This window comes from Phyllobates terribilis, unplaced genomic scaffold, assembly GCF_046119375.1.
Source record: "Phyllobates terribilis strain yellow unplaced genomic scaffold, ASM4611937v1 Scaffold_693__1_contigs__length_808095, whole genome shotgun sequence".
NCBI lineage: Eukaryota > Metazoa > Chordata > Amphibia > Anura > Dendrobatidae > Phyllobates > Phyllobates terribilis.
Window position 1 is genome coordinate 345,191 of NW_027363453.1, and position 27,300 is coordinate 372,490.

The following is a 27,300-nucleotide window of genomic DNA, read 5'->3' on the forward strand; positions in this document are numbered from 1 at the left end:
ATTCCAGGAGACACTGGGGCTTCGACATTCCGTCTCTTTTTCGGGGCAGACTCCACTAGGTCACTGGTGCAGTCCTCCTCTTCCTCCACCTCCTCCAGGGGGAGAGACTGGTCCATCAGGATAAGATCACCAACACCGATTCCCTGATGTTCGCCACCTAGAAGCAAAGCCCCCTCATCTGGCTGGCTAATCGCCCTGGAAGATCCTGAGGCCATCGCTGCGTGGTCCCCTGTAGCCAACCGCACAGGGGCACCACCCTCCAGCCCAACAGGATCGGTATCGGGAACCATCGACACGGAGGATACCCTCCCAGAAGGAGGACCCCTCCGCTCCGGTCCATGCGAGGTCCGCCCATCGTTAAGGGACTTCGATGCAGGGGCCGCCCCAGAGGGGCCTCCGGCTCCCTGCTCCATCCCAGCCTTCTCGCCCTTCGAACCGCCCTCCGACGCCGGCCCGCCAGTGAAGACCGGCGGGCGCATCGGCTCAGCTGCAGAAGATGCAGCTTCTGCGTAGGTCCTGGTCCTGGTCCTGTTGGGGCATCCTCGGAACATGTGCCCCGCCTCACCACAAAGATTGCATTTCCTCCCAGCGGGACAGTCCTTCATTAAATGTCCGTAACAGCTGCAATTATTGCAGCGGTCTACTTTCCTGCCTGTGCAGGACGTTTGGGTATGACCCATTTGTCCACAGTTCCTGCAACATACCGGCATTCCAGGGTAAAATAAGTAGCCTCTGCTCTTACCGATCACAAATGTTGAGGGAGGGTGTAGCATTCCTCCCACTCCGCTTGGGTCCCTCTTTAGACGGGCCATGTACCTCCTCTTGCCGCACCAGAAGCCTACCGCGTTCTTCACAGTGCCCAGGTATCTCAGATCGTCACAATAACGGATAAGGTAGGTCGAGATGTCTGCAGCTTCCACAAAGGGGTTCGGGAAATGCACCACGATAGGGATCTCGTCATAGGCATACAAGAGACAAAAGGTTAGTCCATCCAATTCATCCAAGTAGTTTTTCTCATTTACCTTTTGTACGAGTTGGTGACAGCATCCCTGGCTCCTGAAGGTGATGGTGTAAGTCCCCTTGTACTCATTGTCCTGGAAGCAGAATATGTCTTCCCGCCGAAACTCCAGAACTCCAAGCAGAATCCTATGGCAGATGTAATCCAAATTCTTCTCCGTCCTCGATCCTGCTCCAACTTCAATCCTCACGGTGTTCCGCATCCGGGCATCACCCGATGAATATGTGAGCGTTGCCGGCATCCTTCACTCAGGAACGTACCGACTCTTCTCTCTGAAAGGCGCAAGCCTTCATGGGATCCCTTCCCGTTGCTCCCGGACTAATCCTTCCTCCCAATAGCAGCAGGGGGGTTAAGTCCCTCCGAAAAGGAACGATCCCCCCAGGCCGAGAGAAAGGGTACCAAGAGCACCTCACAGGCAAGACCACACAGGTAAACCTGATAGATCATGCCAAAAGGCCGAGAAGCGATAACCAGAATTGGTTTCAAACTACGGAGCCACCCAAGGATCCTGAAAAGTCCATTTGTGGAGATGAGCTCCTGGACTCCCGTTAAGAAGACATGTTGTCAACCTCTAGATCCCTTACATGCCTGCACTTTTCGGCTTGCTGCTGCTGCAATCCACGCGTTTTAGATCTGCATAACTCCACCTCTTTAAACACAGCACCTTCACCCCCTGCTGTTCCCACCCGCCTCAACACCGTTGGAAGGGAGGAGAACCAATTAAGGCGGGGGGTGGGGTGGAACGATCAGCTGTCTACCCTTAGCAGGAGGGCTCCTGATTACATACCTCTCCTGCTGCTGCTGCTGCTGGCTGTCCAGCAGCAGACTGAAGGTGGCTGCTGCTGTGCACAGGTATATAAAGGCTCAGAGCCTATTATGACACGCGCAGCCAGCGTTCCATTGCCACATTCCATCTACTGCAGGCAGGATACCTGGCTGGCTGAATGTCGCTGAGAAGCTCACAGAGACCGCCATAAGCAACAGTTTAACAGAATGCCACAGACTAATCAACCAAACTTTTTGGGTTGGGTTCTCTTTTATAGTCTGCAGGCATTAAATGAAAGAAGTCAGTGTTCCAGCAGAAGGAGACAACGTTTCAGAAAAGGCATTGTAGCAAACCAAAAAAGAAATTTTAAGCGCAGCAGAGTAACCAGCGCACATACCTGTTAGCTCAGGTGAGTTTAAAAGGCTGCTGTTGATAACAAGGGCATTTGCTAAATAGATGGTGTGTGTGCAACAATATACTGAAAGGTCAATTATATTGTGCAGCTTATCTCACCACCTGTAGTTATTTAGGTGAAAGCTCCAAAATGCTTGCCTAATATGTCTGTTTATCCAAAAGGAAGTAAAAAGGGAGAGCTAGAAAGATAGCATTGCATCACATTACATGGCAATGCAATGCACAGTTGCTGAAGTTGAACCAAAATGAGCTTGTAATCTGGCTTCTGCAACTTTGAACATGAAAAATCCAATGAGGAGAAGAAAAGCAAAGCCAAAGAGTCCATCCCAAAATCCGACAAACAAGCAAAATGAACAAAAAACATTGAATTCAATTCTTTCTGATTTTAGAAACTGCATTAAAGAAGGGGTGCACCGGTCCTGGAGATACTGCAATACCAGGTCAATGCGTGGAGTGGACAGAGCAAGCTCTTTTTCCATCTCCCTGTTCTAAAAATCCATTTAATATATGGTCCCCAGATAGGGGACGTATCAGATATTAAACTGATAAGAACAGATACTACACTTGATCTTAGCCAAAAGGCCGAGAAGCGATAACCAGAATTGGTTTCAAACTACGGAGCCACCCAAGGATCCTGAAAAGTCCATTTGTGGAGATGAGCTCCTGGACTCCCGTTAAGAAGACATGTTGTCAACCTCTAGATCCCTTACATGCCTGCACTTTTCGGCTTGCTGCTGCTGCAATCCACGCGTTTTAGATCTGCATAACTCCACCTCTTTAAACACAGCACCTTCACCCCCTGCTGTTCCCACCCGCCTCAACACCGTTGGAAGGGAGGAGAACCAATTAAGGCGGGGGGTGGGGTGGAACGAGCAGCTGTCTACCCTTAGCAGGAGGGCTCCTGATTACATACCTCTCCTGCTGCTGCTGCTGCTGGCTGTCCAGCAGCAGACTGAAGGTGGCTGCTGCTGTGCACAGGTATATAAAGGCTCAGAGCCTATTATGACACGCGCAGCCAGCGTTCCATTGCCACATTCCATCTACTGCAGGCAGGATACCTGGCTGGCTGAATGTCGCTGAGAAGCTCACAGAGACCGCCATAAGCAACAGTTTAACAGAATGCCACAGACTAATCAACCAAACTTTTTGGGTTGGGTTCTCTTTTATAGTCTGCAGGCATTAAATGAAAGAAGTCAGTGTTCCAGCAGAAGGAGACAACGTTTCAGAAAAGGCATTGTAGCAAACCAAAAAAGAAATTTTAAGCGCAGCAGAGTAACCAGCGCACATACCTGTTAGCTCAGGTGAGTTTAAAAGGCTGCTGTTGATAACAAGGGCATTTGCTAAATAGATGGTGTGTGTGCAACAATATACTGAAAGGTCAATTATATTGTGCAGCTTATCTCACCACCTGTAGTTATTTAGGTGAAAGCTCCAAAATGCTTGCCTAATATGTCTGTTTATCCAAAAGGAAGTAAAAAGGGAGAGCTAGAAAGATAGCATTGCATCACATTACATGGCAATGCAATGCACAGTTGCTGAAGTTGAACCAAAATGAGCTTGTAATCTGGCTTCTGCAACTTTGAACATGAAAAATCCAATGAGGAGAAGAAAAGCAAAGCCAAAGAGTCCATCCCAAAATCCGACAAACAAGCAAAATGAACAAAAAACATTGAATTCAATTCTTTCTGATTTTAGAAACTGCATTAAAGAAGGGGTGCACCGGTCCTGGAGATACTGCAATACCAGGTCAATGCGTGGAGTGGACAGAGCAAGCTCTTTTTCCATCTCCCTGTTCTAAAAATCCATTTAATATATGGTCCCCAGATAGGGGACGTATCAGATATTAAACTGATAAGAACAGATACTACACTTGATCTTAGCCAAAAGGCCGAGAAGCGATAACCAGAATTGGTTTCAAACTACGGAGCCACCCAAGGATCCTGAAAAGTCCATTTGTGGAGATGAGCTCCTGGACTCCCGTTAAGAAGACATGTTGTCAACCTCTAGATCCCTTACATGCCTGCACTTTTCGGCTTGCTGCTGCTGCAATCCACGCGTTTTAGATCTGCATAACTCCACCTCTTTAAACACAGCACCTTCACCCCCTGCTGTTCCCACCCGCCTCAACACCGTTGGAAGGGAGGAGAACCAATTAGGGCGGGGGGTGGGGTGGAACGAGCAGCTGTCTACCCTTAGCAGGAGGGCTCCTGATTACATACCTCTCCTGCTGCTGCTGCTGCTGGCTGTCCAGCAGCAGACTGAAGGTGGCTGCTGCTGTGCACAGGTATATAAAGGCTCAGAGCCTATTATGACACGCGCAGCCAGCGTTCCATTGCCACATTCCATCTACTGCAGGCAGGATACCTGGCTGGCTGAATGTCGCTGAGAAGCTCACAGAGACCGCCATAAGCAACAGTTTAACAGAATGCCACAGACTAATCAACCAAACTTTTTGGGTTGGGTTCTCTTTTATAGTCTGCAGGCATTAAATGAAAGAAGTCAGTGTTCCAGCAGAAGGAGACAACGTTTCAGAAAAGGCATTGTAGCAAACCAAAAAAGAAATTTTAAGCGCAGCAGAGTAACCAGCGCACATACCTGTTAGCTCAGGTGAGTTTAAAAGGCTGCTGTTGATAACAAGGGCATTTGCTAAATAGATGGTGTGTGTGCAACAATATACTGAAAGGTCAATTATATTGTGCAGCTTATCTCACCACCTGTAGTTATTTAGGTGAAAGCTCCAAAATGCTTGCCTAATATGTCTGTTTATCCAAAAGGAAGTAAAAAGGGAGAGCTAGAAAGATAGCATTGCATCACATTACATGGCAATGCAATGCACAGTTGCTGAAGTTGAACCAAAATGAGCTTGTAATCTGGCTTCTGCAACTTTGAACATGAAAAATCCAATGAGGAGAAGAAAAGCAAAGCCAAAGAGTCCATCCCAAAATCCGACAAACAAGCAAAATGAACAAAAAACATTGAATTCAATTCTTTCTGATTTTAGAAACTGCATTAAAGAAGGGGTGCACCGGTCCTGGAGATACTGCAATACCAGGTCAATGCGTGGAGTGGACAGAGCAAGCTCTTTTTCCATCTCCCTGTTCTAAAAATCCATTTAATATATGGTCCCCAGATAGGGGACGTATCAGATATTAAACTGATAAGAACAGATACTACACTTGATCTTAGCCAAAAGGCCGAGAAGCGATAACCAGAATTGGTTTCAAACTACGGAGCCACCCAAGGATCCCGAAAAGTCCATTTGTGGAGATGAGCTCCTGGACTCCCGTTAAGAAGACATGTTGTCAACCTCTAGATCCCTTACATGCCTGCACTTTTCGGCTTGCTGCTGCTGCAATCCACGCGTTTTAGATCTGCATAACTCCACCTCTTTAAACACAGCACCTTCACCCCCTGCTGTTCCCACCCGCCTCAACACCGTTGGAAGGGAGGAGAACCAATTAAGGCGGGGGGTGGGGTGGAACGAGCAGCTGTCTACCCTTAGCAGGAGGGCTCCTGATTACATACCTCTCCTGCTGCTGCTGCTGCTGGCTGTCCAGCAGCAGACTGAAGGTGGCTGCTGCTGTGCACAGGTATATAAAGGCTCAGAGCCTATTATGACACGCGCAGCCAGCGTTCCATTGCCACATTCCATCTACTGCAGGCAGGATACCTGGCTGGCTGAATGTCGCTGAGAAGCTCACAGAGACCGCCATAAGCAACAGTTTAACAGAATGCCACAGACTAATCAACCAAACTTTTTGGGTTGGGTTCTCTTTTATAGTCTGCAGGCATTAAATGAAAGAAGTCAGTGTTCCAGCAGAAGGAGACAACGTTTCAGAAAAGGCATTGTAGCAAACCAAAAAAGAAATTTTAAGCGCAGCAGAGTAACCAGCGCACATACCTGTTAGCTCAGGTGAGTTTAAAAGGCTGCTGTTGATAACAAGGGCATTTGCTAAATAGATGGTGTGTGTGCAACAATATACTGAAAGGTCAATTATATTGTGCAGCTTATCTCACCACCTGTAGTTATTTAGGTGAAAGCTCCAAAATGCTTGCCTAATATGTCTGTTTATCCAAAAGGAAGTAAAAAGGGAGAGCTAGAAAGATAGCATTGCATCACATTACATGGCAATGCAATGCACAGTTGCTGAAGTTGAACCAAAATGAGCTTGTAATCTGGCTTCTGCAACTTTGAACATGAAAAATCCAATGAGGAGAAGAAAAGCAAAGCCAAAGAGTCCATCCCAAAATCCGACAAACAAGCAAAATGAACAAAAAACATTGAATTCAATTCTTTCTGATTTTAGAAACTGCATTAAAGAAGGGGTGCACCGGTCCTGGAGATACTGCAATACCAGGTCAATGCGTGGAGTGGACAGAGCAAGCTCTTTTTCCATCTCCCTGTTCTAAAAATCCATTTAATATATGGTCCCCAGATAGGGGACGTATCAGATATTAAACTGATAAGAACAGATACTACACTTGATCTTAGCCAAAAGGCCGAGAAGCGATAACCAGAATTGGTTTCAAACTACGGAGCCACCCAAGGATCCTGAAAAGTCCATTTGTGGAGATGAGCTCCTGGACTCCCGTTAAGAAGACATGTTGTCAACCTCTAGATCCCTTACATGCCTGCACTTTTCGGCTTGCTGCTGCTGCAATCCACGCGTTTTAGATCTGCATAACTCCACCTCTTTAAACACAGCACCTTCACCCCCTGCTGTTCCCACCCGCCTCAACACCGTTGGAAGGGAGGAGAACCAATTAGGGCGGGGGGTGGGGTGGAACGAGCAGCTGTCTACCCTTAGCAGGAGGGCTCCTGATTACATACCTCTCCTGCTGCTGCTGCTGCTGGCTGTCCAGCAGCAGACTGAAGGTGGCTGCTGCTGTGCACAGGTATATAAAGGCTCAGAGCCTATTATGACACGCGCAGCCAGCGTTCCATTGCCACATTCCATCTACTGCAGGCAGGATACCTGGCTGGCTGAATGTCGCTGAGAAGCTCACAGAGACCGCCATAAGCAACAGTTTAACAGAATGCCACAGACTAATCAACCAAACTTTTTGGGTTGGGTTCTCTTTTATAGTCTGCAGGCATTAAATGAAAGAAGTCAGTGTTCCAGCAGAAGGAGACAACGTTTCAGAAAAGGCATTGTAGCAAACCAAAAAAGAAATTTTAAGCGCAGCAGAGTAACCAGCGCACATACCTGTTAGCTCAGGTGAGTTTAAAAGGCTGCTGTTGATAACAAGGGCATTTGCTAAATAGATGGTGTGTGTGCAACAATATACTGAAAGGTCAATTATATTGTGCAGCTTATCTCACCACCTGTAGTTATTTAGGTGAAAGCTCCAAAATGCTTGCCTAATATGTCTGTTTATCCAAAAGGAAGTAAAAAGGGAGAGCTAGAAAGATAGCATTGCATCACATTACATGGCAATGCAATGCACAGTTGCTGAAGTTGAACCAAAATGAGCTTGTAATCTGGCTTCTGCAACTTTGAACATGAAAAATCCAATGAGGAGAAGAAAAGCAAAGCCAAAGAGTCCATCCCAAAATCCGACAAACAAGCAAAATGAACAAAAAACATTGAATTCAATTCTTTCTGATTTTAGAAACTGCATTAAAGAAGGGGTGCACCGGTCCTGGAGATACTGCAATACCAGGTCAATGCGTGGAGTGGACAGAGCAAGCTCTTTTTCCATCTCCCTGTTCTAAAAATCCATTTAATATATGGTCCCCAGATAGGGGACGTATCAGATATTAAACTGATAAGAACAGATACTACACTTGATCTTAGCCAAAAGGCCGAGAAGCGATAACCAGAATTGGTTTCAAACTACGGAGCCACCCAAGGATCCCGAAAAGTCCATTTGTGGAGATGAGCTCCTGGACTCCCGTTAAGAAGACATGTTGTCAACCTCTAGATCCCTTACATGCCTGCACTTTTCGGCTTGCTGCTGCTGCAATCCACGCGTTTTAGATCTGCATAACTCCACCTCTTTAAACACAGCACCTTCACCCCCTGCTGTTCCCACCCGCCTCAACACCGTTGGAAGGGAGGAGAACCAATTAAGGCGGGGGGTGGGGTGGAACGAGCAGCTGTCTACCCTTAGCAGGAGGGCTCCTGATTACATACCTCTCCTGCTGCTGCTGCTGCTGGCTGTCCAGCAGCAGACTGAAGGTGGCTGCTGCTGTGCACAGGTATATAAAGGCTCAGAGCCTATTATGACACGCGCAGCCAGCGTTCCATTGCCACATTCCATCTACTGCAGGCAGGATACCTGGCTGGCTGAATGTCGCTGAGAAGCTCACAGAGACCGCCATAAGCAACAGTTTAACAGAATGCCACAGACTAATCAACCAAACTTTTTGGGTTGGGTTCTCTTTTATAGTCTGCAGGCATTAAATGAAAGAAGTCAGTGTTCCAGCAGTAGGAGACAACGTTTCAGAAAAGGCATTGTAGCAAACCAAAAAAGAAATTTTAAGCACAGCAGAGTAACCAGCGCACATACCTGTTAGCTCAGGTGAGTTTAAAAGGCTGCTGTTGATAACAAGGGCATTTGCTAAATAGATGGTGTGTGTGCAACAATATACTGAAAGGTCAATTATATTGTGCAGCTTATCTCACCACCTGTAGTTATTTAGGTGAAAGCTCCAAAATGCTTGCCTAATATGTCTGTTTATCCAAAAGGAAGTAAAAAGGGAGAGCTAGAAAGATAGCATTGCATCACATTACATGGCAATGCAATGCACAGTTGCTGAAGTTGAACCAAAATGAGCTTGTAATCTGGCTTCTGCAACTTTGAACATGAAAAATCCAATGAGGAGAAGAAAAGCAAAGCCAAAGAGTCCATCCCAAAATCCGACAAACAAGCAAAATGAACAAAAAACATTGAATTCAATTCTTTCTGATTTTAGAAACTGCATTAAAGAAGGGGTGCACCGGTCCTGGAGATACTGCAATACCAGGTCAATGCGTGGAGTGGACAGAGCAAGCTCTTTTTCCATCTCCCTGTTCTAAAAATCCATTTAATATATGGTCCCCAGATAGGGGACGTATCAGATATTAAACTGATAAGAACAGATACTACACTTGATCTTAGCCAAAAGGCCGAGAAGCGATAACCAGAATTGGTTTCAAACTACGGAGCCACCCAAGGATCCTGAAAAGTCCATTTGTGGAGATGAGCTCCTGGACTCCCGTTAAGAAGACATGTTGTCAACCTCTAGATCCCTTACATGCCTGCACTTTTCGGCTTGCTGCTGCTGCAATCCACGCGTTTTAGATCTGCATAACTCCACCTCTTTAAACACAGCACCTTCACCCCCTGCTGTTCCCACCCGCCTCAACACCGTTGGAAGGGAGGAGAACCAATTAAGGCGGGGGGTGGGGTGGAACGAGCAGCTGTCTACCCTTAGCAGGAGGGCTCCTGATTACATACCTCTCCTGCTGCTGCTGCTGCTGGCTGTCCAGCAGCAGACTGAAGGTGGCTGCTGCTGTGCACAGGTATATAAAGGCTCAGAGCCTATTATGACACGCGCAGCCAGCGTTCCATTGCCACATTCCATCTACTGCAGGCAGGATACCTGGCTGGCTGAATGTCGCTGAGAAGCTCACAGAGACCGCCATAAGCAACAGTTTAACAGAATGCCACAGACTAATCAACCAAACTTTTTGGGTTGGGTTCTCTTTTATAGTCTGCAGGCATTAAATGAAAGAAGTCAGTGTTCCAGCAGAAGGAGACAACGTTTCAGAAAAGGCATTGTAGCAAACCAAAAAAGAAATTTTAAGCGCAGCAGAGTAACCAGCGCACATACCTGTTAGCTCAGGTGAGTTTAAAAGGCTGCTGTTGATAACAAGGGCATTTGCTAAATAGATGGTGTGTGTGCAACAATATACTGAAAGGTCAATTATATTGTGCAGCTTATCTCACCACCTGTAGTTATTTAGGTGAAAGCTCCAAAATGCTTGCCTAATATGTCTGTTTATCCAAAAGGAAGTAAAAAGGGAGAGCTAGAAAGATAGCATTGCATCACATTACATGGCAATGCAATGCACAGTTGCTGAAGTTGAACCAAAATGAGCTTGTAATCTGGCTTCTGCAACTTTGAACATGAAAAATCCAATGAGGAGAAGAAAAGCAAAGCCAAAGAGTCCATCCCAAAATCCGACAAACAAGCAAAATGAACAAAAAACATTGAATTCAATTCTTTCTGATTTTAGAAACTGCATTAAAGAAGGGGTGCACCGGTCCTGGAGATACTGCAATACCAGGTCAATGCGTGGAGTGGACAGAGCAAGCTCTTTTTCCATCTCCCTGTTCTAAAAATCCATTTAATATATGGTCCCCAGATAGGGGACGTATCAGATATTAAACTGATAAGAACAGATACTACACTTGATCTTAGCCAAAAGGCCGAGAAGCGATAACCAGAATTGGTTTCAAACTACGGAGCCACCCAAGGATCCCGAAAAGTCCATTTGTGGAGATGAGCTCCTGGACTCCCGTTAAGAAGACATGTTGTCAACCTCTAGATCCCTTACATGCCTGCACTTTTCGGCTTGCTGCTGCTGCAATCCACGCGTTTTAGATCTGCATAACTCCACCTCTTTAAACACAGCACCTTCACCCCCTGCTGTTCCCACCCGCCTCAACACCGTTGGAAGGGAGGAGAACCAATTAAGGCGGGGGGTGGGGTGGAACGAGCAGCTGTCTACCCTTAGCAGGAGGGCTCCTGATTACATACCTCTCCTGCTGCTGCTGCTGCTGGCTGTCCAGCAGCAGACTGAAGGTGGCTGCTGCTGTGCACAGGTATATAAAGGCTCAGAGCCTATTATGACACGCGCAGCCAGCGTTCCATTGCCACATTCCATCTACTGCAGGCAGGATACCTGGCTGGCTGAATGTCGCTGAGAAGCTCACAGAGACCGCCATAAGCAACAGTTTAACAGAATGCCACAGACTAATCAACCAAACTTTTTGGGTTGGGTTCTCTTTTATAGTCTGCAGGCATTAAATGAAAGAAGTCAGTGTTCCAGCAGAAGGAGACAACGTTTCAGAAAAGGCATTGTAGCAAACCAAAAAAGAAATTTTAAGCGCAGCAGAGTAACCAGCGCACATACCTGTTAGCTCAGGTGAGTTTAAAAGGCTGCTGTTGATAACAAGGGCATTTGCTAAATAGATGGTGTGTGTGCAACAATATACTGAAAGGTCAATTATATTGTGCAGCTTATCTCACCACCTGTAGTTATTTAGGTGAAAGCTCCAAAATGCTTGCCTAATATGTCTGTTTATCCAAAAGGAAGTAAAAAGGGAGAGCTAGAAAGATAGCATTGCATCACATTACATGGCAATGCAATGCACAGTTGCTGAAGTTGAACCAAAATGAGCTTGTAATCTGGCTTCTGCAACTTTGAACATGAAAAATCCAATGAGGAGAAGAAAAGCAAAGCCAAAGAGTCCATCCCAAAATCCGACAAACAAGCAAAATGAACAAAAAACATTGAATTCAATTCTTTCTGATTTTAGAAACTGCATTAAAGAAGGGGTGCACCGGTCCTGGAGATACTGCAATACCAGGTCAATGCGTGGAGTGGACAGAGCAAGCTCTTTTTCCATCTCCCTGTTCTAAAAATCCATTTAATATATGGTCCCCAGATAGGGGACGTATCAGATATTAAACTGATAAGAACAGATACTACACTTGATCTTAGCCAAAAGGCCGAGAAGCGATAACCAGAATTGGTTTCAAACTACGGAGCCACCCAAGGATCCTGAAAAGTCCATTTGTGGAGATGAGCTCCTGGACTCCCGTTAAGAAGACATGTTGTCAACCTCTAGATCCCTTACATGCCTGCACTTTTCGGCTTGCTGCTGCTGCAATCCACGCGTTTTAGATCTGCATAACTCCACCTCTTTAAACACAGCACCTTCACCCCCTGCTGTTCCCACCCGCCTCAACACCGTTGGAAGGGAGGAGAACCAATTAAGGCGGGGGGTGGGGTGGAACGAGCAGCTGTCTACCCTTAGCAGGAGGGCTCCTGATTACATACCTCTCCTGCTGCTGCTGCTGCTGGCTGTCCAGCAGCAGACTGAAGGTGGCTGCTGCTGTGCACAGGTATATAAAGGCTGAGCGCCTATTATGACACGCGCAGCCAGCGTTCCATTGCCACATTCCATCTACTGCAGGCAGGATACCTGGCTGGCTGAATGTCGCTGAGAAGCTCACAGAGACCGCCATAAGCAACAGTTTAACAGAATGCCACAGACTAATCAACCAAACTTTTTGGGTTGGGTTCTCTTTTATAGTCTGCAGGCATTAAATGAAAGAAGTCAGTGTTCCAGCAGAAGGAGACAACGTTTCAGAAAAGGCATTGTAGCAAACCAAAAAAGAAATTTTAAGCGCAGCAGAGTAACCAGCGCACATACCTGTTAGCTCAGGTGAGTTTAAAAGGCTGCTGTTGATAACAAGGGCATTTGCTAAATAGATGGTGTGTGTGCAACAATATACTGAAAGGTCAATTATATTGTGCAGCTTATCTCACCACCTGTAGTTATTTAGGTGAAAGCTCCAAAATGCTTGCCTAATATGTCTGTTTATCCAAAAGGAAGTAAAAAGGGAGAGCTAGAAAGATAGCATTGCATCACATTACATGGCAATGCAATGCACAGTTGCTGAAGTTGAACCAAAATGAGCTTGTAATCTGGCTTCTGCAACTTTGAACATGAAAAATCCAATGAGGAGAAGAAAAGCAAAGCCAAAGAGTCCATCCCAAAATCCGACAAACAAGCAAAATGAACAAAAAACATTGAATTCAATTCTTTCTGATTTTAGAAACTGCATTAAAGAAGGGGTGCACCGGTCCTGGAGATACTGCAATACCAGGTCAATGCGTGGAGTGGACAGAGCAAGCTCTTTTTCCATCTCCCTGTTCTAAAAATCCATTTAATATATGGTCCCCAGATAGGGGACGTATCAGATATTAAACTGATAAGAACAGATACTACACTTGATCTTAGCCAAAAGGCCGAGAAGCGATAACCAGAATTGGTTTCAAACTACGGAGCCACCCAAGGATCCTGAAAAGTCCATTTGTGGAGATGAGCTCCTGGACTCCCGTTAAGAAGACATGTTGTCAACCTCTAGATCCCTTACATGCCTGCACTTTTCGGCTTGCTGCTGCTGCAATCCACGCGTTTTAGATCTGCATAACTCCACCTCTTTAAACACAGCACCTTCACCCCCTGCTGTTCCCACCCGCCTCAACACCGTTGGAAGGGAGGAGAACCAATTAAGGCGGGGGGTGGGGTGGAACGAGCAGCTGTCTACCCTTAGCAGGAGGGCTCCTGATTACATACCTCTCCTGCTGCTGCTGCTGCTGGCTGTCCAGCAGCAGACTGAAGGTGGCTGCTGCTGTGCACAGGTATATAAAGGCTCAGAGCCTATTATGACACGCGCAGCCAGCGTTCCATTGCCACATTCCATCTACTGCAGGCAGGATACCTGGCTGGCTGAATGTCGCTGAGAAGCTCACAGAGACCGCCATAAGCAACAGTTTAACAGAATGCCACAGACTAATCAACCAAACTTTTTGGGTTGGGTTCTCTTTTATAGTCTGCAGGCATTAAATGAAAGAAGTCAGTGTTCCAGCAGAAGGAGACAACGTTTCAGAAAAGGCATTGTAGCAAACCAAAAAAGAAATTTTAAGCGCAGCAGAGTAACCAGCGCACATACCTGTTAGCTCAGGTGAGTTTAAAAGGCTGCTGTTGATAACAAGGGCATTTGCTAAATAGATGGTGTGTGTGCAACAATATACTGAAAGGTCAATTATATTGTGCAGCTTATCTCACCACCTGTAGTTATTTAGGTGAAAGCTCCAAAATGCTTGCCTAATATGTCTGTTTATCCAAAAGGAAGTAAAAAGGGAGAGCTAGAAAGATAGCATTGCATCACATTACATGGCAATGCAATGCACAGTTGCTGAAGTTGAACCAAAATGAGCTTGTAATCTGGCTTCTGCAACTTTGAACATGAAAAATCCAATGAGGAGAAGAAAAGCAAAGCCAAAGAGTCCATCCCAAAATCCGACAAACAAGCAAAATGAACAAAAAACATTGAATTCAATTCTTTCTGATTTTAGAAACTGCATTAAAGAAGGGGTGCACCGGTCCTGGAGATACTGCAATACCAGGTCAATGCGTGGAGTGGACAGAGCAAGCTCTTTTTCCATCTCCCTGTTCTAAAAATCCATTTAATATATGGTCCCCAGATAGGGGACGTATCAGATATTAAACTGATAAGAACAGATACTACACTTGATCTTAGCCAAAAGGCCGAGAAGCGATAACCAGAATTGGTTTCAAACTACGGAGCCACCCAAGGATCCCGAAAAGTCCATTTGTGGAGATGAGCTCCTGGACTCCCGTTAAGAAGACATGTTGTCAACCTCTAGATCCCTTACATGCCTGCACTTTTCGGCTTGCTGCTGCTGCAATCCACGCGTTTTAGATCTGCATAACTCCACCTCTTTAAACACAGCACCTTCACCCCCTGCTGTTCCCACCCGCCTCAACACCGTTGGAAGGGAGGAGAACCAATTAAGGCGGGGGGTGGGGTGGAACGAGCAGCTGTCTACCCTTAGCAGGAGGGCTCCTGATTACATACCTCTCCTGCTGCTGCTGCTGCTGGCTGTCCAGCAGCAGACTGAAGGTGGCTGCTGCTGTGCACAGGTATATAAAGGCTCAGAGCCTATTATGACACGCGCAGCCAGCGTTCCATTGCCACATTCCATCTACTGCAGGCAGGATACCTGGCTGGCTGAATGTCGCTGAGAAGCTCACAGAGACCGCCATAAGCAACAGTTTAACAGAATGCCACAGACTAATCAACCAAACTTTTTGGGTTGGGTTCTCTTTTATAGTCTGCAGGCATTAAATGAAAGAAGTCAGTGTTCCAGCAGAAGGAGACAACGTTTCAGAAAAGGCATTGTAGCAAACCAAAAAAGAAATTTTAAGCGCAGCAGAGTAACCAGCGCACATACCTGTTAGCTCAGGTGAGTTTAAAAGGCTGCTGTTGATAACAAGGGCATTTGCTAAATAGATGGTGTGTGTGCAACAATATACTGAAAGGTCAATTATATTGTGCAGCTTATCTCACCACCTGTAGTTATTTAGGTGAAAGCTCCAAAATGCTTGCCTAATATGTCTGTTTATCCAAAAGGAAGTAAAAAGGGAGAGCTAGAAAGATAGCATTGCATCACATTACATGGCAATGCAATGCACAGTTGCTGAAGTTGAACCAAAATGAGCTTGTAATCTGGCTTCTGCAACTTTGAACATGAAAAATCCAATGAGGAGAAGAAAAGCAAAGCCAAAGAGTCCATCCCAAAATCCGACAAACAAGCAAAATGAACAAAAAACATTGAATTCAATTCTTTCTGATTTTAGAAACTGCATTAAAGAAGGGGTGCACCGGTCCTGGAGATACTGCAATACCAGGTCAATGCGTGGAGTGGACAGAGCAAGCTCTTTTTCCATCTCCCTGTTCTAAAAATCCATTTAATATATGGTCCCCAGATAGGGGACGTATCAGATATTAAACTGATAAGAACAGATACTACACTTGATCTTAGCCAAAAGGCCGAGAAGCGATAACCAGAATTGGTTTCAAACTACGGAGCCACCCAAGGATCCTGAAAAGTCCATTTGTGGAGATGAGCTCCTGGACTCCCGTTAAGAAGACATGTTGTCAACCTCTAGATCCCTTACATGCCTGCACTTTTCGGCTTGCTGCTGCTGCAATCCACGCGTTTTAGATCTGCATAACTCCACCTCTTTAAACACAGCACCTTCACCCCCTGCTGTTCCCACCCGCCTCAACACCGTTGGAAGGGAGGAGAACCAATTAAGGCGGGGGGTGGGGTGGAACGAGCAGCTGTCTACCCTTAGCAGGAGGGCTCCTGATTACATACCTCTCCTGCTGCTGCTGCTGCTGGCTGTCCAGCAGCAGACTGAAGGTGGCTGCTGCTGTGCACAGGTATATAAAGGCTGAGCGCCTATTATGACACGCGCAGCCAGCGTTCCATTGCCACATTCCATCTACTGCAGGCAGGATACCTGGCTGGCTGAATGTCGCTGAGAAGCTCACAGAGACCGCCATAAGCAACAGTTTAACAGAATGCCACAGACTAATCAACCAAACTTTTTGGGTTGGGTTCTCTTTTATAGTCTGCAGGCATTAAATGAAAGAAGTCAGTGTTCCAGCAGAAGGAGACAACGTTTCAGAAAAGGCATTGTAGCAAACCAAAAAAGAAATTTTAAGCGCAGCAGAGTAACCAGCGCACATACCTGTTAGCTCAGGTGAGTTTAAAAGGCTGCTGTTGATAACAAGGGCATTTGCTAAATAGATGGTGTGTGTGCAACAATATACTGAAAGGTCAATTATATTGTGCAGCTTATCTCACCACCTGTAGTTATTTAGGTGAAAGCTCCAAAATGCTTGCCTAATATGTCTGTTTATCCAAAAGGAAGTAAAAAGGGAGAGCTAGAAAGATAGCATTGCATCACATTACATGGCAATGCAATGCACAGTTGCTGAAGTTGAACCAAAATGAGCTTGTAATCTGGCTTCTGCAACTTTGAACATGAAAAATCCAATGAGGAGAAGAAAAGCAAAGCCAAAGAGTCCATCCCAAAATCCGACAAACAAGCAAAATGAACAAAAAACATTGAATTCAATTCTTTCTGATTTTAGAAACTGCATTAAAGAAGGGGTGCACCGGTCCTGGAGATACTGCAATACCAGGTCAATGCGTGGAGTGGACAGAGCAAGCTCTTTTTCCATCTCCCTGTTCTAAAAATCCATTTAATATATGGTCCCCAGATAGGGGACGTATCAGATATTAAACTGATAAGAACAGATACTACACTTGATCTTAGCCAAAAGGCCGAGAAGCGATAACCAGAATTGGTTTCAAACTACGGAGCCACCCAAGGATCCTGAAAAGTCCATTTGTGGAGATGAGCTCCTGGACTCCCGTTAAGAAGACATGTTGTCAACCTCTAGATCCCTTACATGCCTGCACTTTTCGGCTTGCTGCTGCTGCAATCCACGCGTTTTAGATCTGCATAACTCCACCTCTTTAAACACAGCACCTTCACCCCCTGCTGTTCCCACCCGCCTCAACACCGTTGGAAGGGAGGAGAACCAATTAAGGCGGGGGGTGGGGTGGAACGAGCAGCTGTCTACCCTTAGCAGGAGGGCTCCTGATTACATACCTCTCCTGCTGCTGCTGCTGCTGGCTGTCCAGCAGCAGACTGAAGGTGGCTGCTGCTGTGCACAGGTATATAAAGGCTGAGCGCCTATTATGACACGCGCAGCCAGCGTTCCATTGCCACATTCCATCTACTGCAGGCAGGATACCTGGCTGGCTGAATGTCGCTGAGAAGCTCACAGAGACCGCCATAAGCAACAGTTTAACAGAATGCCACAGACTAATCAACCAAACTTTTTGGGTTGGGTTCTCTTTTATAGTCTGCAGGCATTAAATGAAAGAAGTCAGTGTTCCAGCAGAAGGAGACAACGTTTCAGAAAAGGCATTGTAGCAAACCAAAAAAGAAATTTTAAGCGCAGCAGAGTAACCAGCGCACATACCTGTTAGCTCAGGTGAGTTTAAAAGGCTGCTGTTGATAACAAGGGCATTTGCTAAATAGATGGTGTGTGTGCAACAATATACTGAAAGGTCAATTATATTGTGCAGCTTATCTCACCACCTGTAGTTATTTAGGTGAAAGCTCCAAAATGCTTGCCTAATATGTCTGTTTATCCAAAAGGAAGTAAAAAGGGAGAGCTAGAAAGATAGCATTGCATCACATTACATGGCAATGCAATGCACAGTTGCTGAAGTTGAACCAAAATGAGCTTGTAATCTGGCTTCTGCAACTTTGAACATGAAAAATCCAATGAGGAGAAGAAAAGCAAAGCCAAAGAGTCCATCCCAAAATCCGACAAACAAGCAAAATGAACAAAAAACATTGAATTCAATTCTTTCTGATTTTAGAAACTGCATTAAAGAAGGGGTGCACCGGTCCTGGAGATACTGCAATACCAGGTCAATGCGTGGAGTGGACAGAGCAAGCTCTTTTTCCATCTCCCTGTTCTAAAAATCCATTTAATATATGGTCCCCAGATAGGGGACGTATCAGATATTAAACTGATAAGAACAGATACTACACTTGATCTTAGCCAAAAGGCCGAGAAGCGATAACCAGAATTGGTTTCAAACTACGGAGCCACCCAAGGATCCTGAAAAGTCCATTTGTGGAGATGAGCTCCTGGACTCCCGTTAAGAAGACATGTTGTCAACCTCTAGATCCCTTACATGCCTGCACTTTTCGGCTTGCTGCTGCTGCAATCCACGCGTTTTAGATCTGCATAACTCCACCTCTTTAAACACAGCACCTTCACCCCCTGCTGTTCCCACCCGCCTCAACACCGTTGGAAGGGAGGAGAACCAATTAAGGCGGGGGGTGGGGTGGAACGAGCAGCTGTCTACCCTTAGCAGGAGGGCTCCTGATTACATACCTCTCCTGCTGCTGCTGCTGCTGGCTGTCCAGCAGCAGACTGAAGGTGGCTGCTGCTGTGCACAGGTATATAAAGGCTCAGAGCCTATTATGACACGCGCAGCCAGCGTTCCATTGCCACATTCCATCTACTGCAGGCAGGATACCTGGCTGGCTGAATGTCGCTGAGAAGCTCACAGAGACCGCCATAAGCAACAGTTTAACAGAATGCCACAGACTAATCAACCAAACTTTTTGGGTTGGGTTCTCTTTTATAGTCTGCAGGCATTAAATGAAAGAAGTCAGTGTTCCAGCAGAAGGAGACAACGTTTCAGAAAAGGCATTGTAGCAAACCAAAAAAGAAATTTTAAGCGCAGCAGAGTAACCAGCGCACATACCTGTTAGCTCAGGTGAGTTTAAAAGGCTGCTGTTGATAACAAGGGCATTTGCTAAATAGATGGTGTGTGTGCAACAATATACTGAAAGGTCAATTATATTGTGCAGCTTATCTCACCACCTGTAGTTATTTAGGTGAAAGCTCCAAAATGCTTGCCTAATATGTCTGTTTATCCAAAAGGAAGTAAAAAGGGAGAGCTAGAAAGATAGCATTGCATCACATTACATGGCAATGCAATGCACAGTTGCTGAAGTTGAACCAAAATGAGCTTGTAATCTGGCTTCTGCAACTTTGAACATGAAAAATCCAATGAGGAGAAGAAAAGCAAAGCCAAAGAGTCCATCCCAAAATCCGACAAACAAGCAAAATGAACAAAAAACATTGAATTCAATTCTTTCTGATTTTAGAAACTGCATTAAAGAAGGGGTGCACCGGTCCTGGAGATACTGCAATACCAGGTCAATGCGTGGAGTGGACAGAGCAAGCTCTTTTTCCATCTCCCTGTTCTAAAAATCCATTTAATATATGGTCCCCAGATAGGGGACGTATCAGATATTAAACTGATAAGAACAGATACTACACTTGATCTTAGCCAAAAGGCCGAGAAGCGATAACCAGAATTGGTTTCAAACTACGGAGCCACCCAAGGATCCTGAAAAGTCCATTTGTGGAGATGAGCTCCTGGACTCCCGTTAAGAAGACATGTTGTCAACCTCTAGATCCCTTACATGCCTGCACTTTTCGGCTTGCTGCTGCTGCAATCCACGCGTTTTAGATCTGCATAACTCCACCTCTTTAAACACAGCACCTTCACCCCCTGCTGTTCCCACCCGCCTCAACACCGTTGGAAGGGAGGAGAACCAATTAAGGCGGGGGGTGGGGTGGAACGAGCAGCTGTCTACCCTTAGCAGGAGGGCTCCTGATTACATACCTCTCCTGCTGCTGCTGCTGCTGGCTGTCCAGCAGCAGACTGAAGGTGGCTGCTGCTGTGCACAGGTATATAAAGGCTCAGAGCCTATTATGACACGCGCAGCCAGCGTTCCATTGCCACATTCCATCTACTGCAGGCAGGATACCTGGCTGGCTGAATGTCGCTGAGAAGCTCACAGAGACCGCCATAAGCAACAGTTTAACAGAATGCCACAGACTAATCAACCAAACTTTTTGGGTTGGGTTCTCTTTTATAGTCTGCAGGCATTAAATGAAAGAAGTCAGTGTTCCAGCAGAAGGAGACAACGTTTCAGAAAAGGCATTGTAGCAAACCAAAAAAGAAATTTTAAGCGCAGCAGAGTAACCAGCGCACATACCTGTTAGCTCAGGTGAGTTTAAAAGGCTGCTGTTGATAACAAGGGCATTTGCTAAATAGATGGTGTGTGTGCAACAATATACTGAAAGGTCAATTATATTGTGCAGCTTATCTCACCACCTGTAGTTATTTAGGTGAAAGCTCCAAAATGCTTGCCTAATATGTCTGTTTATCCAAAAGGAAGTAAAAAGGGAGAGCTAGAAAGATAGCATTGCATCACATTACATGGCAATGCAATGCACAGTTGCTGAAGTTGAACCAAAATGAGCTTGTAATCTGGCTTCTGCAACTTTGAACATGAAAAATCCAATGAGGAGAAGAAAAGCAAAGCCAAAGAGTCCATCCCAAAATCCGACAAACAAGCAAAATGAACAAAAAACATTGAATTCAATTCTTTCTGATTTTAGAAACTGCATTAAAGAAGGGGTGCACCGGTCCTGGAGATACTGCAATACCAGGTCAATGCGTGGAATGGACAGAGCAAGCTCTTTTTCCATCTCCCTGTTCTAAAAATCCATTTAATATATGGTCCCCAGATAGGGGACGTATCAGATATTAAACTGATAAGAACAGATACTACACTTGATCTTAGCCAAAAGGCCGAGAAGCGATAACCAGAATTGGTTTCAAACTACGGAGCCACCCAAGGATCCTGAAAAGTCCATTTGTGGAGATGAGCTCCTGGACTCCCGTTAAGAAGACATGTTGTCAACTTCTAGATCCCTTACATGCCTGCACTTTTCGGCTTGCTGCTGCTGCAATCCACGCGTTTTAGATCTGCATAACTCCACCTCTTTAAACACAGCACCTTCACCCCCTGCTGTTCCCACCCGCCTCAACACCGTTGGAAGGGAGGAGAACCAATTAAGGCGGGGGGTGGGGTGGAACGAGCAGCTGTCTACCCTTAGCAGGAGGGCTCCTGATTACATACCTCTCCTGCTGCTGCTGCTGCTGCTGGCTGTCCAGCAGCAGACTGAAGGTGGCTGCTGCTGTGCACAGGTATATAAAGGCTCAGAGCCTATTATGACACGCGCAGCCAGCGTTCCATTGCCACATTCCATCTACTGCAGGCAGGATACCTGGCTGGCTGAATGTCGCTGAGAAGCTCACAGAGACCGCCATAAGCAACAGTTTAACAGAATGCCACAGACTAATCAACCAAACTTTTTGGGTTGGGTTCTCTTTTATAGTCTGCAGGCATTAAATGAAAGAAGTCAGTGTTCCAGCAGAAGGAGACAACGTTTCAGAAAAGGCATTGTAGCAAACCAAAAAAGAAATTTTAAGCGCAGCAGAGTAACCAGCGCACATACCTGTTAGCTCAGGTGAGTTTAAAAGGCTGCTGTTGATAACAAGGGCATTTGCTAAATAGATGGTGTGTGTGCAACAATATACTGAAAGGTCAATTATATTGTGCAGCTTATCTCACCACCTGTAGTTATTTAGGTGAAAGCTCCAAAATGCTTGCCTAATATGTCTGTTTATCCAAAAGGAAGTAAAAAGGGAGAGCTAGAAAGATAGCATTGCATCACATTACATGGCAATGCAATGCACAGTTGCTGAAGTTGAACCAAAATGAGCTTGTAATCTGGCTTCTGCAACTTTGAACATGAAAAATCCAATGAGGAGAAGAAAAGCAAAGCCAAAGAGTCCATCCCAAAATCCGACAAACAAGCAAAATGAACAAAAAACATTGAATTCAATTCTTTCTGATTTTAGAAACTGCATTAAAGAAGGGGTGCACCGGTCCTGGAGATACTGCAATACCAGGTCAATGCGTGGAGTGGACAGAGCAAGCTCTTTTTCCATCTCCCTGTTCTAAAAATCCATTTAATATATGGTCCCCAGATAGGGGACGTATCAGATATTAAACTGATAAGAACAGATACTACACTTGATCTTAGCCAAAAGGCCGAGAAGCGATAACCAGAATTGGTTTCAAACTACGGAGCCACCCAAGGATCCTGAAAAGTCCATTTGTGGAGATGAGCTCCTGGACTCCCGTTAAGAAGACATGTTGTCAACCTCTAGATCCCTTACATGCCTGCACTTTTCGGCTTGCTGCTGCTGCAATCCACGCGTTTTAGATCTGCATAACTCCACCTCTTTAAACACAGCACCTTCACCCCCTGCTGTTCCCACCCGCCTCAACACCGTTGGAAGGGAGGAGAACCAATTAAGGCGGGGGGTGGGGTGGAACGAGCAGCTGTCTACCCTTAGCAGGAGGGCTCCTGATTACATACCTCTCCTGCTGCTGCTGCTGGCTGTCCAGCAGCAGACTGAAGGTGGCTGCTGCTGTGCACAGGTATATAAAGGCTCAGAGCCTATTATGACACGCGCAGCCAGCGTTCCATTGCCACATTCCATCTACTGCAGGCAGGATACCTGGCTGGCTGAATGTCGCTGAGAAGCTCACAGAGACCGCCATAAGCAACAGTTTAACAGAATGCCACAGACTAATCAACCAAACTTTTTGGGTTGGGTTCTCTTTTATAGTCTGCAGGCATTAAATGAAAGAAGTCAGTGTTCCAGCAGAAGGAGACAACGTTTCAGAAAAGGCATTGTAGCAAACCAAAAAAGAAATTTTAAGCGCAGCAGAGTAACCAGCGCACATACCTGTTAGCTCAGGTGAGTTTAAAAGGCTGCTGTTGATAACAAGGGCATTTGCTAAATAGATGGTGTGTGTGCAACAATATACTGAAAGGTCAATTATATTGTGCAGCTTATCTCACCACCTGTAGTTATTTAGGTGAAAGCTCCAAAATGCTTGCCTAATATGTCTGTTTATCCAAAAGGAAGTAAAAAGGGAGAGCTAGAAAGATAGCATTGCATCACATTACATGGCAATGCAATGCACAGTTGCTAAAGTTGAACCAAAATGAGCTTGTAATCTGGCTTCTGCAACTTTGAACATGAAAAATCCAATGAGGAGAAGAAAAGCAAAGCCAAAGAGTCCATCCCAAAATCCGACAAACAAGCAAAATGAACAAAAAACATTGAATTCAATTCTTTCTGATTTTAGAAACTGCATTAAAGAAGGGGTGCACCGGTCCTGGAGATACTGCAATACCAGGTCAATGCGTGGAGTGGACAGAGCAAGCTCTTTTTCCATCTCCCTGTTCTAAAAATCCATTTAATATATGGTCCCCAGATAGGGGACGTATCAGATATTAAACTGATAAGAACAGATTTTTTTTTTTTTTTTTTTTAACCAAATCAGATAGGCCGGAGCATAAGCTCAATCAAATTGACTTACAAAAGCCTTTTATTGACACTTAGCCTTTCATCACACTTGGTATATAATCAAAAATAAAACCAAACCTTATCATCAGGTACATTATACACTACTAATTAAACTTTACCAAAAACCTCCACTTTTTAAACTTCCAGATCCCTTCAGCATCTATAATACTTCCACGTTCCTGATCCCAGAGGTATATTACATACATACGTGACAGAATCAATCTCAAACATTCATTAACTGACATTTTCTTCCTTTTAAAAACTAACAAATTCCTCGCATCCCACAAACTTTCAATTACACACACCACCAACAACCATAAAATCCTATCCTTAATTCTACTACATGCACCCATCCCAAACATAGCAAGTTTCCAATTAACATACTTTACACCCACCAATTCCTTGCAAAGTCCCCCTATACCCTTCCATACATCATATGCAAAATCACAATCCCATACCATATGTCTAACATGCTCTCTCAAACCACATCCATCCCTCGGGCATACCTCAGATTTAACTAAATCCCTCTTCTTTTGCACATCTCTAACAGGCAAAATGTCATGCAATATCATCCAAGCGATATCTCTCTGTCTGTTAGTCACACCATCTATACTTAATTTTCTCCACATCTCGGTTACTTCCTCCCCTCTCAGCCCATTGATATTACATACCACCTCACGCTCACGCACCATCCTAATGACTTTCTTCTTTTGCCTAAAATCACTCATGTTAACGGACAACAAATCATACTTCCTTACAAATTTCTCAACACAACCATACCATACAGGACACTTAAAAGCAACAGGCACTCTAGCATCCCTTTTGACCCACTTTAAGCCATAAAGCATCCATCCAGCCGAATACTTCATCATATAAGCACACTTATTACTTTTCCCTAGAACCACCACCACCATTTTCACGTAACTAATCCCTAAAAAGAAATCAATATTTGGAAAATCCAAACCACCATTTACACATAACTTATAGACATATTCCCGTTTCAATTTCTCCATGCGACTTCCCCAAAGAAAATTAAAGATGAATTTCTCAGTTTTCCTAATTTTCTTAAAAGCAGCAGGATATACATTCGCAACAAACAACAAAATAGGCAAAATAACCGCCTTAATAATCAGAACTTTCCCAGTCAGAGTTAATTCTCTCATTCGCCAAAAATTCAACTTGCGCACCACTCTCACCCCACAATCTTCCCAACTCTCATTTCCTTTCAAATCATCATTAAACTTAATCCCAAGCACCTTTATTGCACCATCCTCACACCTCACACCATTCATCCATACATTCCTCTCACCAAAACATTTAAAGGAACTCTTAGTCCAATTGACCTTAAAAGCTGAGACACTACAAAACAAACTTAATATCAACCTTGCCCTACTCATCGCAGCCATATTCCCACTCACAATCACTACATCATCCATGTAACCTAGAATTCTCACATCCTTTCCATTACTCCCAGGAATCATCACACCTCTCATAACCTTATCCTTCCTAACCATACACATCAACACTTCAATCACACTAATAAACAAAAAAGGGGACATAGGGCACCCCTGACGCACTCCTGATTTAATTCTCACTTTCTCACTCAACCACCCATTCACCAAAAATTCACTTGAAACATTACAATACAAACTCCTAACACAGTTTACAAAATTCCTGGAATAACCCATCTTAGACAAAACCTTAAACATAAAGCTATGTGACACACGGTCAAAAGCTTTTTCAAAATCAACCGAAAACAACAAACATTTCTGCTTACGACTCATACAATCCCCAATCACATCACGCAACAACACCAAATTTTCAGTCATACTTCTCCCAGGCACTGCACACACTTGATCTTCATCCACCACACCGCCAATCACTTCCCGCATCCGGCTAGCCAACAATTTACTAAACACCTTATAGTCTGCATTCAAAAGGGTGATTGGCCTCCAATTCCCCAAATCCTTTTTATCACCTTTCTTATGAACCAAAACCACCACCCCATCTCTCATAGATTCACTCAACATATTCTCCGTGAACATATACTGGCACACCTCCAATAAGTCATTTCCCATCGTGTCCCATTCCTTAACATATAACTCCACGGGCAGTCCATCCTTCCCAGGTGTTTTATTCTTACTCGCAGACATCACCACTTTTTTAACTTCATCCAACACAATTACATCATCCAATATTTCACGTTCATCCTCACCCAAACAACCTTCTAAACACCCCAAAGCATCAGTCAACATCCTATCATCAACCCATTTTTCCCCATACAACTCCTTATAAAACAACACCACCTCCTGCATCACATCCTTCCCACTCACACACACCCCATCACCATTCACCACCTCATCCATATCTACTTTCTTCCCAAAAACTTTTTTGAAAAAAAACCTTGTGCATTTCTCATTTTTCTCCAAATGTTCAATCTTAGAACGGTAAATAATTTCTTTCCCTTTACCCTCAATATATTTCTTAATCTCTTCTTTCACTTGACACATCAAAACATCCACATCCACTCCAATCATCCTTAACTTCCTCAGCCACTCCAGTCTAGAGCTTAAATCATTAAATTTTGCTCTATTCATTGCTGCTTTCCTCCTGCCCCTTTTTCTAAAGAAAAAAACAATCTCACTCTTCATCCAGTCCCACCACTCAAGCACATTCCTGAAATCACTTTTTTTATCCCTCCACCTAACATACATTCGCCTAAAATCACTCATGATCCTATTATCTTCCAGCAAACGCACATTAAGTTTCCACACGCCACCACCATATACAAAGGAAATCTTACCTTCTAGACGTGCCCTCAAACACACATGGTCAGAGAAGGGAACATCTTCCTGCTGGAAATTCCTACAAATAACATTTTGTGAAGAAAAGAAGATACGGTCTATTCTAGACTCTATGCCTCCCCTGTCGGCCTTATAGGTCGCAGGAGGTGGATTACCTAAAAAAACTTCCGCAGCATCCTGTAAGGAAAAATCCGCCACAAGACTCTTGAGTCTTTTACCTGTAACATCCATCTTATCCCCCTCCGTCACACAATTGAAATCTCCAACAAAAATTATTGGCATTTTGCCAGATAAAAAAAAACATAATTTCTCAAAAATTTCCAGCCTCTCCCCTTTATCTATTGGTGCATACATATTTACCACCCTAACCCTCCACCCCCTACAATTTAACTCACATATTACACACCTCCCCGCCTCCACCACCATGTAACTTTCTATCTTAACACTATAACCCTTCACCAAAACACCTACCCCACAATTTTTATTACATACAGAACCAGACCACACACTTTGACCTAAAGGCCATGCATTTTCACTTAAGGGATCGGAGATCCCACACTCCTGGACACAGTATACGTCCGCATCCAAGTTGCTCAAGTAGTCCAAAATTGCCACTCTTCTCGACTCAGATTTAATCAGCCTAACATTTAGCGACAAGATGCTGAGAGCAACTTGGGCACCCATCTATTAATTTGATGTGGCAGGTCACGACAACATGCCCACCTGTACATCATCCTAACCCTTCTGGGGGTAGGACGCTGGACGTGCAGATATCGTAGTTTGTGCCTTCCC

The 27,300-nt window shown here is 44.8% G+C and overlaps 17 non-coding genes across 17 annotated transcripts; all 17 read right to left on the reverse strand.

Moving 5' to 3' along the window:
* Positions 1-2,601: 2,601 nt before the first annotated feature.
* On the reverse strand, positions 2,602-2,792 carry LOC141235991 (U2 spliceosomal RNA). The gene has a single exon (XR_012301690.1). It is a non-coding gene; the product is annotated as a U2 spliceosomal RNA (small nuclear RNA).
* Positions 2,793-3,907: 1,115 nt separating this feature from the next.
* LOC141235992 (U2 spliceosomal RNA) lies at positions 3,908-4,098 on the reverse strand. Its single transcript, XR_012301691.1, has one exon. It is a non-coding gene; the product is annotated as a U2 spliceosomal RNA (small nuclear RNA).
* Positions 4,099-5,213: 1,115 nt separating this feature from the next.
* On the reverse strand, positions 5,214-5,404 carry LOC141235993 (U2 spliceosomal RNA). The gene has a single exon (XR_012301692.1). It is a non-coding gene; the product is annotated as a U2 spliceosomal RNA (small nuclear RNA).
* Positions 5,405-6,519: 1,115 nt separating this feature from the next.
* LOC141235994 (U2 spliceosomal RNA) lies at positions 6,520-6,710 on the reverse strand. Its single transcript, XR_012301693.1, has one exon. It is a non-coding gene; the product is annotated as a U2 spliceosomal RNA (small nuclear RNA).
* Positions 6,711-7,825: 1,115 nt separating this feature from the next.
* Positions 7,826-8,016, reverse strand: LOC141235996 (U2 spliceosomal RNA). Its single transcript, XR_012301694.1, has one exon. It is a non-coding gene; the product is annotated as a U2 spliceosomal RNA (small nuclear RNA).
* Positions 8,017-9,131: 1,115 nt separating this feature from the next.
* Positions 9,132-9,322, reverse strand: LOC141235997 (U2 spliceosomal RNA). Its single transcript, XR_012301695.1, has one exon. It is a non-coding gene; the product is annotated as a U2 spliceosomal RNA (small nuclear RNA).
* A 1,115-nt stretch (positions 9,323-10,437) lies between these two features.
* Positions 10,438-10,628, reverse strand: LOC141235998 (U2 spliceosomal RNA). The gene has a single exon (XR_012301696.1). It is a non-coding gene; the product is annotated as a U2 spliceosomal RNA (small nuclear RNA).
* A 1,115-nt stretch (positions 10,629-11,743) lies between these two features.
* Positions 11,744-11,934, reverse strand: LOC141235999 (U2 spliceosomal RNA). The gene has a single exon (XR_012301697.1). It is a non-coding gene; the product is annotated as a U2 spliceosomal RNA (small nuclear RNA).
* Positions 11,935-13,049: 1,115 nt separating this feature from the next.
* On the reverse strand, positions 13,050-13,240 carry LOC141236001 (U2 spliceosomal RNA). Its single transcript, XR_012301699.1, has one exon. It is a non-coding gene; the product is annotated as a U2 spliceosomal RNA (small nuclear RNA).
* Positions 13,241-14,355: 1,115 nt separating this feature from the next.
* Positions 14,356-14,546, reverse strand: LOC141236002 (U2 spliceosomal RNA). The gene has a single exon (XR_012301700.1). It is a non-coding gene; the product is annotated as a U2 spliceosomal RNA (small nuclear RNA).
* Positions 14,547-15,661: 1,115 nt separating this feature from the next.
* On the reverse strand, positions 15,662-15,852 carry LOC141236003 (U2 spliceosomal RNA). The gene has a single exon (XR_012301701.1). It is a non-coding gene; the product is annotated as a U2 spliceosomal RNA (small nuclear RNA).
* Positions 15,853-16,967: 1,115 nt separating this feature from the next.
* Positions 16,968-17,158, reverse strand: LOC141236004 (U2 spliceosomal RNA). Its single transcript, XR_012301702.1, has one exon. It is a non-coding gene; the product is annotated as a U2 spliceosomal RNA (small nuclear RNA).
* Positions 17,159-18,273: 1,115 nt separating this feature from the next.
* LOC141236005 (U2 spliceosomal RNA) lies at positions 18,274-18,464 on the reverse strand. The gene has a single exon (XR_012301703.1). It is a non-coding gene; the product is annotated as a U2 spliceosomal RNA (small nuclear RNA).
* Positions 18,465-19,579: 1,115 nt separating this feature from the next.
* LOC141236006 (U2 spliceosomal RNA) lies at positions 19,580-19,770 on the reverse strand. The gene has a single exon (XR_012301704.1). It is a non-coding gene; the product is annotated as a U2 spliceosomal RNA (small nuclear RNA).
* Positions 19,771-20,885: 1,115 nt separating this feature from the next.
* Positions 20,886-21,076, reverse strand: LOC141236258 (U2 spliceosomal RNA). Its single transcript, XR_012301950.1, has one exon. It is a non-coding gene; the product is annotated as a U2 spliceosomal RNA (small nuclear RNA).
* A 1,118-nt stretch (positions 21,077-22,194) lies between these two features.
* On the reverse strand, positions 22,195-22,385 carry LOC141236007 (U2 spliceosomal RNA). Its single transcript, XR_012301705.1, has one exon. It is a non-coding gene; the product is annotated as a U2 spliceosomal RNA (small nuclear RNA).
* Positions 22,386-23,497: 1,112 nt separating this feature from the next.
* Positions 23,498-23,683, reverse strand: LOC141236348 (U2 spliceosomal RNA). Its single transcript, XR_012302025.1, has one exon. It is a non-coding gene; the product is annotated as a U2 spliceosomal RNA (small nuclear RNA).
* Between the last annotated feature and the right edge of the window lie 3,617 nt (positions 23,684-27,300).